Below are 13198 nucleotides of genomic sequence, written 5' to 3' on the forward strand. Positions count from 1 at the left end.
CATCGTCCTTGCTGCTTCCTTTAGAGACCGGTTTCTTCTTTCTACAACTCCGTTCTGCTGTGGAGTTCTTGCTGCAGAAGTTTGATGACTGATTCCTTGTTCATCACAATACTTACGAATAATAGTATTGAGGAACTCAGTCCCACGATCTGATCTGATGCTGATGATGTTGATTTCCTTTTCAACGCTCAGTCTTCTCAGCAGCTTTGGCAGTTCCTCCAGTGTCTCTTTCTTTTTGAAGAGAAAGATAACCCAAGTATATCGTGAATAATCATCCACAACTACTAAGGTGTACTTCCTACCGTTGTAGCTTCTTGGAGTGATCGGGCCAAACAGATCCATGTGAAGTAGATACAGAATCCTTCCAGAGGAGTGTCCTGACTTTGACTTGAATGACGTCCACGTCTGCTTTCCTCTGAGGCATGCTTCACATTCTTGCTTCTTCTGGAATACAATAGAAGGAAGGCCTTCTACCAGTTGATGTTTAGCAAGTTTGTTGATCGTCTTGAAGTTGAGATGATTGAGTCTCTTGTGCCATATCCAATTGAGCTCCGAGCTGCTCTTGCTGATGAGGCACGTTTCTGGTGGGCTGTCTTCCCAAGAAACGACGTAGAGACTCCCTTGTCTGAATCCTTTCAGAACCACCTTCTTTTGATTGTTTCTAACAGTGAATTCATCCTTCTTGATCTTCACTGCGAAACCACTGTCACAAAATTGACTCACAGACAACAGATTATGTTTAAGACCAGAAACAAAGCTAACATTACTGATACTGGCGTTACCCATGTTGAGCACACCGTAGCTTTTTATTTCTCCAATTGAGTTATCTCCGAATGCAACTTTGGATCCAACTTTCTCAATATACTGAGATAGATATTCTTTGTAGCCCGTCATGTGCTTCGAACAGCCACTGTCCAGATACCACGTTCTGATTGAAGCTTTGGCCTCTTCCTTCTTTTTATGTTTCCTGACATTGACCTGCAAGGAAGAGTTGCTTCAGGCACCCAATCAAGCTTTGGGTCCTTCGATGTTAGCTCGAGTTCCCTTTGGAACCCATATCTGCTTCAGAATTGGTCTGGCTGATCTCTTGCGCTTTGTTGAATGTCTGATCAATATCGTTGGCGTTTCAGGTGGCACATTAGCATTCTTTTGTTGAGAAATCCTTTTGAAGGCCTCACTCTTGTAGCAGTTCTGTCTGATGAGTGGTTGAGGTCTTCTTTGCTCGGCGAAGTATCTTCCCTGAGATACTCGAGTCTTTGCAGACTTTTGGAGACTTGGCTGATGTCCAGTAGCTTGTTGTCGAGGATGGCTCTTGGTTCGTCTGGACTCAGCATTGCTTGGTCTCCACGGATGTTGTTCCTTCTGAAACTGGACTGTGGATGTCAGTTTCTGACTGATGTGGCTTTTCTTCCCCCTGGATTGGTGAGGAAGATTCTTCTTGACTCCTGATGTTCCTTCCCGGATCTTTGACTGAAATCTGCTTTCCAGCCTTTTCAATAGAATGATCTGGTTGGGGGCCTCCTTAGCTCGTCTGTAGCTTCGTGGAGGTGGAACATTTGATCTAGCCATCAGTCTGCGCTTGCGAACTTCATCCATATCATGATCTCTTGATTCTTCTGAGGTTGTGATTTCAGAAGGATCGTCCTTTGAGATGATCATGATATCCTTTCCTTTGGCAGCTGCAACCTTTCCTCCGATGCTGTTGACCAGGCCTTTCGATGGAAAGTTGCTCATCATGGGAGACTGCATCATGCAGTTCTTGACTGTTTCTTCCAGTTTGTGATTGAGCCTCTTGATTTCATGAGATGCTCTTTCACATTCTGAGTTGGAGATTCTGAGCTCTTCTTCCAGTCGACTGTTCTCCATGATTAGCTGATCAAGACAAGTTTCATCCAGAAAGTAGATGATTGTCTGATTCTTAGCTCGTTCATCATTGATCTCCTTATCCAATTTCTGATTCTGCTTGAGGAGATCTTCGAACATTTTCCTCAGCTGACAGTGATCAGTCAAGAGCTGATCAAACTCGTCAGTTTCATCGGATGAGCTATCTCCAGATTCTGAGTGGTCTCCTGAAAGCATCAGGAAGTTATCAGTATAAGGAGTTTTTGAGTGAGAGTTTACCTCTGGGCCATTCATTCCATTGTCGTAGCTGTTGTCAGCCACGCTTTCTGATTCATTGGCCATCAGGGCTCGGCTCTCATCATCTGAGCTGGAACTGTAGAAGTCGGATGATTCTAATGTGTCTTTGGAAGAGTCAGCATCGTCAGCAACCATCGCTTTCTTCTTCGAAAAGCTACGATCTTTTTTAGCTTTCAGTTCCCTGCGCTCAGCTGGAGTCAGATCAGGGCATTCATGTCGAAAGTGCCCTTTCTTTCTACATCCAAAGCATTCCAAGTCTTTGATGTCGTAAGCGGCTGACTTCCTTTCTCCGCTTCGATCTGTGGAATGTCTGGAGTTCCCTTCTCTTTCTTTTCCTTTGTAGTGTTGCTTGTGGAACCTTCTGTACTTCCGGAACTTGGACTCCATCTTGTTAAATCTTTCAGTCAACAAAGCATATTGACTGAAGAAGTCCTCTGGGTTGAGTTCCGTTGGCTCCTTGATCTGCTTCTTGCCTTCTCTGGTTGAGGCCTTCAGTGCAACTCCTCTTGAGGTTGATGGACCATCTTCGTCTGATCCTCCAGCCTTCTTGATACCAAGATTTCTCAGAAGGTCAAACTCATTTGCCATGAGATCGGAGAAAAGCTTGTTTGTCGGGAGCTGACTGAATCCTAGCTTATGCTGATGAGCGACTGAGTAGATCTGCCATTCTCCACGTGGCAGTGCTCGAAGAATCTTCAGGTTGATTTCTCGTTGAGTGTATTTGTCTTTGGAAATGGATTGAACTTCATTCAAGATAAGATTGAATCTTTGTTCCATTTCCTCGACAGATTCATTCTTAAGCATGAGGAAGGAGTCGAACTTCTGGCAAGCTATGGATAGCTTATTCTCCTTGATTTCCTCAGAACCTACGCACATTCTTTCCAGAATGTCCCACATCTCCTTTGCTGTTCCGCACTTGATGATCTTCATGACATGCTTGTCGGGAACGGTGCCGAAGATGATGCTTTTGGCGAGGTTGTCTAACTCATCTTGCTTACTTTCTTCTGTGGTGAAGTCTGCCTTTGACTTGGGCTGGACCTCATCGTAAGGATCCTGTTGGAGATCAGCAGGAACCCTTTTGATGGTTTCGGTGATGGTGATCGGCTGGTGATGACTTCCCACATTCGGCAATGTTGGGCGGTGAGGAAGCTTTCAAGCCGAAACTTCCATATGTCGTATTTTTCAATACTAAACATAGGTAGAGAAGATAATCTGTTGTGGTTAGTCTCCATCAAAAAAGAGAGAACAGATAACGGCAAATAGAGCAAATTGCAAGCACAAAAAGAAAGAGTAAAACTTTTTCGAGACCTTTAAGGAAAAGGATCTAGTTCAAATAGAACCTAGTCAGATGCAGATAGTTCTTGCGAACAACCTGCTCTGATACCAATTGTTAGGTCCGGGGGGTCTCGAATAGGTGTATGGGGGGGGGAATACACCTATAGGCTATTTTTATGACTATCTACTGACCTCAATCAGATGGATCTCAGTCAGAGATTAAAACGAAACTTTACACGCAAACAAAGACTCCTATTTTACTGAAATCAGTTTTGACCAACAGGGTTGGCGACTGATACTAAAAGCTCTTCAGTAATGAGTTATCAGTTAAGTTACTGGAACTTAACTGATTCAAATAAGGGCTTCAGTCGTGTTTGCTAAGATAGAGATGATATCGCTCTTCCTTACTATCAGAGGATAGTTCAGTCAGATTGATATCATACGCAGCGGAAATTAAACTTAGTTTCGCAATAGCCTCGGTGGAGCAAGTTGTTGGATTAAGGTTTCTCTTTGCTGTTAGTCAGTGTTCAGTTTTATCAAATGAAATAGCACAAGTATGAATGTAAAACTGAAAGCTGTAAATAACACAGAGACTTTTACGTGGTTCGTAAAAACCCTTTCCTACATCCACGGCTGGTTGATCAGACCAACAATCCACTCCGCAAGTGCTTGCCTGGTGCACTGCAAACCGTACCCGTGTGCTTGCCTGGTGCACACAACCGTACCCGTGTGCTTGCCTGGTGCACACAACCGTAAACTGAAGATAACCCCTCTTCAGCACCCACACACCTCGCGTAGGATTTCCCTGCTAAGCACACCTCGTGCTCAGACTTTTCACTCAGAGTTCAGAGTACCTTCATGAACTCCGAACCACTCAAACACTCTTATGGGGGAGAGGTTTAAACGAGTGCCAACTATACTTACAAAGAACAAGTTCTTTGAAGCAAGTTTGACCTTTCGCTTCTGGGTAAACAAATATATGCCTAGGGTCTAAGAGAATGTATGTAATCAGCAGTGACTGATTTTGGCTTTGGAATTCTCTTCTTCGATTCAAGCTTTGGGCGGTTAAGCTTTAGGCTAAGTAGCAATTTCGGCAGAGCTTCAGCTTATGTCGTTGAATCGGTGAAGATTGAAGTGATCCTCGAGCGCTATTTGTAGGAGAACTCTTGAATAGATCAGTTGGCGTAAATCGTCCTCAAGATTTCTTTCGTTGGAGAGCAATTCGAATTTGGGCTGAGGCTTCAATCTTCGAGGTTCCTTGTCTGTGTGGAAACGGCTCTCTTTGATGGACAGGAGATGTGACATCTCTGAAAAGTAACCACCAGATAGGAATGACCTCTGCAGAGATAAGATATTGAGATCTCTGCATTTAATGCGGCTGTACTTGTGCGTACGTGGCTTCCTCTGAACGTTGGAAGATCAGTCCTAGGAGGAATGTTCAACTGATACTTGACTTTAGTATCAGTCCATTGCGCGCATTAAATAATCAGTCTTCAACTGATTCTTCAACTGATACTTCAGTTGGTATCTGCAGTCTTCAGTCTTCAGTCTTCGTTCTTCAGTCTTCAGTCTTCAGTCTTCGACACCGCAACTAAACTAGAAACGAACTCTAACACTTGAGTTCAAAACGATTCTAGTCTATTACAAATAAGTCCTATGAATTTTGGTATCATCAAAACAAGGGTTAGGATATTCCACAAGGTTCCCAACACCGTCATACTTATCTTCCCGAGCATACGGATCTCATCGTCCAAGTTTGGGCGGAGGAGACGCACGACGCCATCCGTGGGACGGTCAAAAGGGGGAGGCATATTGGGGACGAATCTACGGCCGTGTCAACCCCATCACCAGCGCCGACCTTAAAATCCGGCAAATTCAAGGCCACTAGGCCCGAGTGAGCACGGATGTGCATCTCTGGGAATCTATTTAGGTGGAGACGCGCAACCATTGGCCTTCCGACCATTCCGACGATATGCTCTGGGACTAATTTAATGGAGTTTTTAATTATTAGAAATATGTGTTATTTAAATTTGAGTAAAATTAATTTAAATGAAAAACATAAAAATCAAAACTAAAAAAATCAAGTAGGCTATTAAGTAACCTCAATGCAGCACTACTTACTCAATGTGGTCCCCCACTATCAAGTAGGCTATCAAGTAAGCCCATTGCGGATGCTCTTACTACACCTTTAGAAAAAAGCTTAGATTTTTTATAAGAGCCAATTTTTGGAGGGAAAAGTAGCAAATAGCTCCCTAACATGTTTATCTCCCTGTTCGCTATTATTTTCACCACGCCGCAAGTATACGGTGTAGTTGCAACATAGGGAAGCAAGGTCGTATCCCACAAGGATTGGTGAATTCAAACTTCTAAATATTATTAATAAGTTGTTTTCAATCTATTTAGACAAACCAAAGATGAAGAGATATTGAGAACTAAAACAAAGCTAAATAAAGCAAGTAAATAAAATAACAACAAGATAAACTTAGTTAATAAATTGGGGAATGACTCGAATGAAAGTTATCCTAGGGACTAGATTTCGATGGATCGTAATGAACTTCAATCTAAATCAATATAAATCTTGATATGGCCTACTTATCTAGGGCGATCTCCCCACTAGTTTTAGCCCCCTCCCGGACGACTAAAACAGTAGATTACGGGTCATAATTGCCGTCCCCGGTCAATTTCTAACCTATAACTCCCAAGAGCACAAAAGATCAACAAGCCCTCACCCACCTCTCAACCTCCCGGTTTATTGAGATGATATGTATCAAACTCCTAATCTATTGTAATTATCCTCTCCCGATTCAAATCACAAATTAGAAATGCACAAAAGGTGGCCAACCAATCATACAAGAGATAAATCTAGGACTTGAAAAGATAACAATAAGCACAATCAAGATATATATTGAACAAAGAAATCAATCCATTACAAATCCATCTAATCTAATCCCTAAGATAAGAGATTTTAGCCAAGCATATTCATAATAAAAGCAAATCTCAAGTCATAAGAAAACATAAATAAAGATATAGAGAGATAGAGATTCATAGACAAATCCTATAATCTTGATCTTCAATCATGTAGTCTTGATGAGCTCCTTTCCAAGTTGATCTTCAATCCCCGGCAACGGCGCCAAAAACTTGTTCGCTATTATTTTCACCACGCCGCAAGTATACGGTGTAGTTGCAACATAGGGAAGCAAGGTCGTATCCCACAAGGATTGGTGAATTCAAACTTCTAAATATTATTAATAAGCTGTTTTCAATCTATTTAGACAAACCAAAGATGAAGAGATATTGAGAACTAAAACAAAGCTAAATAAAGCAAGTAAATAAAATAACAACAAAATAAACTTAGTTAATAAATTGGGGAATGACCCGAAGGAAAGTTATCCTAGGGACTAGATTTCGATGGATCGTAATGAACTTCAATCTAAATCAATATAAATCTTGATATGGCCTACTTATCTAGGGCGATCTCCCCACTAGTTTTAGCCCCCTCCCGGACGACTAAAACAGTAGATTACGGGTCATAATTGCCGTCCCCGGTCAATTTCTAACCTATAACTCCCAAGAGCACAAAAGATCAACAAGCCCTCACCCACCTCTCAACCTCCCGGTTTATTGAGATGATATGTATCAAACTTCTAATCTATTGTAATTATCCTCTCCCGATTCAAATCACAAATTAGAAATGCACAAAAGGTGGCCAACCAATCATACAAGAGATAAATCTAGGACTTGAAAAGATAACAATAAGCACAATCAAGATATATATTGAACAAAGAAATCAATCCATTACAAATCCATCTAATCTAATCCCTAAGATAAGAGATTTTAGCCAAGCATATTCATAATAAAAGCAAATCTCAAGTCATAAGAAAACATAAATAAAGATATAGAGAGATAGAGATTCATAGACAAATCCTATAATCTTGATCTTCAATCATGTAGTCTTGATGAGCTCCTTTCCAAGTCTTCCCCTTCTTTATTTGATTTTGGTGTTGTTTTTGTGTGTGGAAGAGAGAAAAAATGGTAGAGAATGGAGGCTAGGGTTTGGGAATGGAGAGTTGGGGAAGATGAAGTGGGTGTGTGTGGTGAATGAATGGGGAAAAAAAAGAGAAAAATGGAGTTTTGAGGCTAAACTCGCGTTTGGGGTCCATTTGGGGGAGCCCCGCCCTTTTCCCGCGGTCACGGCCTGCGTCCGCGGCCTTCAAACGTGGGGGATGCTCAGGGGACCCGCGGTCCCGCCCCGCGGCCGCGGGTGGTGACCGCGGGTGTCTCCTGAGTCGGGAACAGCTGACCCGCGGTCTTACCCCGCGGCCGCGGGTGGTGACCGCGGGGTACTGGGCGTTTTGCACAGTCCGCTCGTTTTGCTCCGTTCTCCCTCGTCCGGACTCGGATTTGGTTGCCGTTTGCGCTCACGGATTCCTCTCGAGACGTACTTCGATCTCATGTCTTCAAAATCCTCCAATTAATTCTTGATTTTCCCTGAAATCACTCCAAAACTACACCAAGGAATTAAAACTCAACAAAACTCAAAATTGGGATACAAACACATATTAGCAATCAATTCATGGGGGAAAATGACAACAATTCATGCGATATTGAGGTACGAAAACCATGTTTGTCACTCCCTATCTTTTGATTTTGGGCTGTTAGCCCCTCACCATGTCATAAAGAGTGCAAAAAGCCCCTTGCTCTTAACGGACACTTAACACCGTTAAGTATTTTTTATTTTTTTTAATTTCTTACTATAAGCATATAAATTTTTTTTAAAATTTAAATTTAAATATTTGTAATATTTTTTTAAAATAAAATCATTTTTGAATACACACACTTTCGCTGCGTTCTTGTAACAATTAAAGTTAGATGAGATTTAATATACATATATATTATAAACAAAAAAATAAATCATACCAATTAATATATAGTATATGAAAATAAAACATAACAAAGATAACCTTGTACTATTAATTAAAAACCCAAAAGCATACACGATATATGGAAGTAGAAATAATTCGATAGACAAAGATAACCTTGTATTAATTAAGAACGTAGTGAAAGTGTGTGTATTCAAAAATGATTTTATTTAAAAAAATATTACAAACATTTAAATTTAAATTTAAAAAAATTATATGCTTATAGTAAGAAATTGAAAAAAATGAAAAATACTTAACGATGTTAAATGTCCGTTAAGAGCAGGGGACATTTTGCACTCTTTATGATATGTTAAGGGGCTAGCAGCCCAAAATCAAAAGATAGGGAGGTAAACGTGTTAGGAGATTGTATGATAGGGGGTATTTGCTACTTCTCCCATTTTTGAAATAGTCATGTTGAGCAATATAACTTAATATTTGATTATTTATTTTAAAAATACAAAATTTCGTTATTTTTTACAAATTTAAATTGTATTGCCCATAATTTAAGCAAGACCGAATAAGGTTGAACGCACGAGTTCGGGTGATACTTTTGGCACTAATGTTATAATTGCACCCGAACGCTCCCAACCCTATCCAATCCCACCATATCAAGGCAATACAGTCTGAAATTGTAAAAAAATGGTCAAATTTTTTGCTTTTAATATTGAGTTCCAATTCTTCTTCAAAAAAAATATTGAATTTCAATTCTCAATATGGCTATATGAATGCATACTCTCTTTTTATAAATACTAATAATGTCTATCTCCTACCTTTATAAGCAAAATAATATTATTATCATTTTTAAGTGAAATCTAAGTAGTTAATGAGGAGGTCTCTGACATTCGCACCATATTAATACACCTCGCAGATTATAATAAGACGTTCATAAGTATATTAGACCACCTTTATTGATAATTATAAAGTGATGCAGTCGATCACCACATCAATATATCAATGGAGACACTTGTCTTCATTTTAATAGTCATTCAAATTTTATTTAAATGTATATATTAATTCATCATATCTAATGGAGCACCTTGCTTACACGCGTGCCAATATTTTTCTCAAGAGAATCCACCATTCAATCCCAAAAATGTGTGTAGTAGCCCGCTCTTTTATTTATGATAAAAACTAGTAAATGCAATTTTTATAAATGAATCCAGTTTATGGTCCTGATTTTTTTTTTTTATCAGAGACGGAGTTATTATTTTAGCTTTATACTTTTATAACGTATAAGAAAAACGCGACGAGGATTATTGAGCCATTCAATAATTTATTATCCAGTTTGATAACTGACTTAGCAAAGTCAAGTTATTAATTTATATGCGATAGAAATAGTATTTCTATTATTTACTTGAAGTCGTGATTAATTTTCGACTTATAAAACGAATTATAAAATATGTAATTCGTAGAGAGTTATAACGAAGCGTCGTTATTTAGTAGAACCCAATATTAGTTTTACAAATACTTGTAACTTCAATACTTTACAAATCATTATTTTTCCACTCCCTAATGTTTCCTACACTATATACGCATCCACTCCACCAAATTACATCATACCTACCTCCCCACCACTACTTTACTTTTCCCCCACCACATTAGTGCACCACCATCTCCACTACCTATGCTCCCCACCAACTTCAAAAAAAAAAAAAAACTTCACCCATTCCTTCCATTTCGCACCAGCAATCACAAAGAGAAGGAAGACTTGGCTTAACTATTTTGCCAAGATTTCAAGCTGCTCCAGTCCAGTAGTACCCCAACACTCCGGCAGTGTTTTGCAAGGCGATTTCAGCAATCCCAACGGTTCCCAAAAATTCTCAAATTAATTGTGTATCATCTTTCATATGTTTTCTATACTTTGGTAAAATTTCAGAAGGTTTGAAGCTCTTATGATTTATTTATGAATTTGTAAACATCACTGCCCATCTGGAATACATTTTTGGTAAACAATCTTTGGGAGGCCATAAGTAAAGTTTCAATCGGTGAAAACCTTTGAAACTTGAATATGTCACTCTAGACTCCCGTATCTTTCTTTTGAAATCGGCCTCACCATTTTTGAGTAAGGGAAACAACCGGTATAAATTCTTGAAATCTAGTTCTTATTCCTTGTACCATCCAGTAGATTTTACAAACCTACGACTTTGAGGTGGCAAATACCGACTTAAATCTTTGATTCTCAAGCCTATCTTTCTACTGAATATTCACTGACATGTTGGGAACTTACTTGTTCAGTTTTAGAATTTTTGGTGAAGCCTAAAGTGGTTTTTCCGATTTATGTTCTGAATCTGCCAAACTTGAACTCTTTTTGTGCACTGAACTTTAGATAGTCATATCTTCTAAACCATGAATGTTCTTAGAGTAAATCCAACTGGAGAGTGTTATGATCTCTCCCTAGTTTCCAGATTGACCCTTGGGGTTCCCAGTGGAGTTTTGTAAAGGGAGATATGAATTTTTAAAGAAAGCCCACTGACTTGGTTGTAATCTGGAAATCTGAAATTTTCAGATTTTTGCTAGTTAAATACCCATCTTTGAGAGGGCATATCTTGCTCGTTTGAATTGTTTTTCATTCGATTCAAATTGGAGAATGATCCTTGAAATGTCTAGTTTCCAGAATGTCTTTTGGAGCCTCATTTGGAGATCCGAGGCAGATTTGGTGTCTGTTGCAAAACAACCTCTTAAGAGCTCAAGTTGTTGAATTATTTTCTATGTATCAAAGTTTATTTTAAAGGATGTTTCATGAAAGATTTAGTATATGTGCGTAACAAGTTTGGGACTATTTATTTTAAATGAGGTCCGTTCTTTATTTAAATTATGATGGACTTTTAATGAATATTTTTGGGATTAAACTCTTATTTCTTGATTTATATAAATTATTTTTTTAAGGACTTATAAATATGAATTTCGTAGGCCTACTGACCTACTGTGATCGACGGTTTGTCGATGTCTAATAGCTTTGAAAATTTTATAGCAAGTCCCGACATGAGTCTTGAGTACCCTGGTAAAATTTCAAGCCATTCCAACTTCGTTTGATACTTCTTTAAAATGCAAAACCTAAACTGCACATTACTACCGAGAATTTCAGAGAACAGATGAAAGAGTCATTTATTTCAGTAGCTTCCTGTGTGATCTAGCTTTCCAAATTTTTATGGTATTCACCTTATTGTGTTAGCTAGATATCCACCAAAGTTGAGCCCAGTTTGACAACGTTTACTATTTTTAAAAAATCCAAGTTTTCGATTGTTCAAAACTGCCGAACATGGTAGATCGTGGTAAAAACGTCATATCTCTCAAACCACTTGGAGTTTTCGACTCTACTTTTTTTTATATGAAACTAGATTCGAAGATCTTTCTTTCAGTATGAGTCTCGAGTCCAGGAGATGTCGGAGTCAGAACAGATTAAATTTTGAAGTTGAGTCAGTGTAAAAACAGAGCATGTTTTAATGATGTTTTTGGACTTCGGACTTTAAAGCGAACTATTATCATTTATTTCTTTAAAGCCACTGGTTTATTTAATTAATTGGCTACTCTCTTTTGAGCCTATTAATTATTTGAGGTTACGCTAGTAATGATGTAACGAATTATGGATGCTAGAACCCTAAAACACTAAAAGATACCCTAGGCACGTAGAATTAGACTTTGTCTTATGACAATTACTTCACGAACTTATCGACTCTTCATCAATGAAGGTCCGGGCGACAGAAAGTGAAGCCGAAGAAGAAACGACTCCACGCTAGCTTTAAGAACAATTGAGGTGGGCAATTCCTTACGCGTAAATAAAATGCTATGCAAATGTTATGCTTTAAAATTCAAATTGGATCTTCAAGTGTGGTATGCTTTATTACGCTTAAATAAGTTAAGCTTTATTATGCTGCACGCTAAATGATTTATGTTATGCTGTTTATACTATTTACGCCTATGTAATTTACGCTTGATTACGCTTATTTACGCTTGAATGCTTTACGCTGATAAGTTTATGCTTATGTTTGATGCTTGCGTCTGTTGGGGGAGGCCTCCCTCAACAGTACGATGCCGTGTCCGCTGAGGAGGGCCTTCCTCACGGCGCGATGCCCGTGTCCGCTGAGGGAGGCCTCCCTAGCGGCGCGATGCCAGTATTCCAGTGTTACAGCGTCTATTGGGGGAGGCCTCCCTCAATAGTACGATGCCGTGACCGCTGAGGGAGGCCCCCTTCACGGTGCGATGCCCGTGTTCGTTGGGGAAGGCCTTCTCCACGACACGATGCGTGTTGATGATTGTTAATGATGAAGAATGCGCTCATGCTGTTTATGAATATGGAAATGTTTAATGAGCAAAGGATTTGAAAGAAACTTATGCCTCTTATGCGAAGTTGTGTTTTGTTGTTGATATTATATTATATGCTTGGCACTGCCCACTGAGTACTCTTGTACTCAGCCCTTCGTATGTTTATGTTTGTGCAGGTTGAGTTGTGATGGGCGATGAAGTGTTGCTGAGTGGAGTTTTTGTTGAACTTAAAGTAGGCTCAGAAAGGATACATGTCTTCATACATGTATCTCAGTTATGCTTTCCGCTGTAAACACTGATTTTTTTAGTTACACCTTCCGTTGCAAACTCTGATAATGTTTTAGCCAAGCCCCTAACGATGCCTTTTTCCTTTTTAAGGAATATTTCACGCGTATTCAAGTCCTTTGAGTATTCTTTTATGCGCCCCTTTCTCCCTTCCCCAGTCATGGTTTTCCCGGATTAATTATCCTTAATTAAGGCCGGTCGTGACAGAGTGGTATCAGAGCAGTTCGTTTGCTCTGAGCCTAAGAGTTATTTAAGCCAAACTTAGAAATTAGAATGGATCACTAAAGTGTCTAGAGTTCAATCGACAAAGCTCAGCA

General features: G+C 39.4%; 1 long non-coding RNA gene across 1 annotated transcript; it reads left to right on the forward strand.

Annotated features, from left to right (window-relative positions):
• Positions 1-9529: 9529 nt before the first annotated feature.
• On the forward strand, positions 9530-12970 carry LOC131013389 (uncharacterized). The gene is made up of 2 exons (XR_009097664.1): positions 9530-12087; positions 12773-12970. It is a non-coding gene; the product is annotated as an uncharacterized LOC131013389 (long non-coding RNA).
• Positions 12971-13198: the final 228 nt, after the last annotated feature.

The sequence above is a fragment of the Salvia miltiorrhiza genome, chromosome 2 (assembly GCF_028751815.1).
Source record: "Salvia miltiorrhiza cultivar Shanhuang (shh) chromosome 2, IMPLAD_Smil_shh, whole genome shotgun sequence".
Taxonomy (NCBI): domain Eukaryota; kingdom Viridiplantae; phylum Streptophyta; class Magnoliopsida; order Lamiales; family Lamiaceae; genus Salvia; species Salvia miltiorrhiza.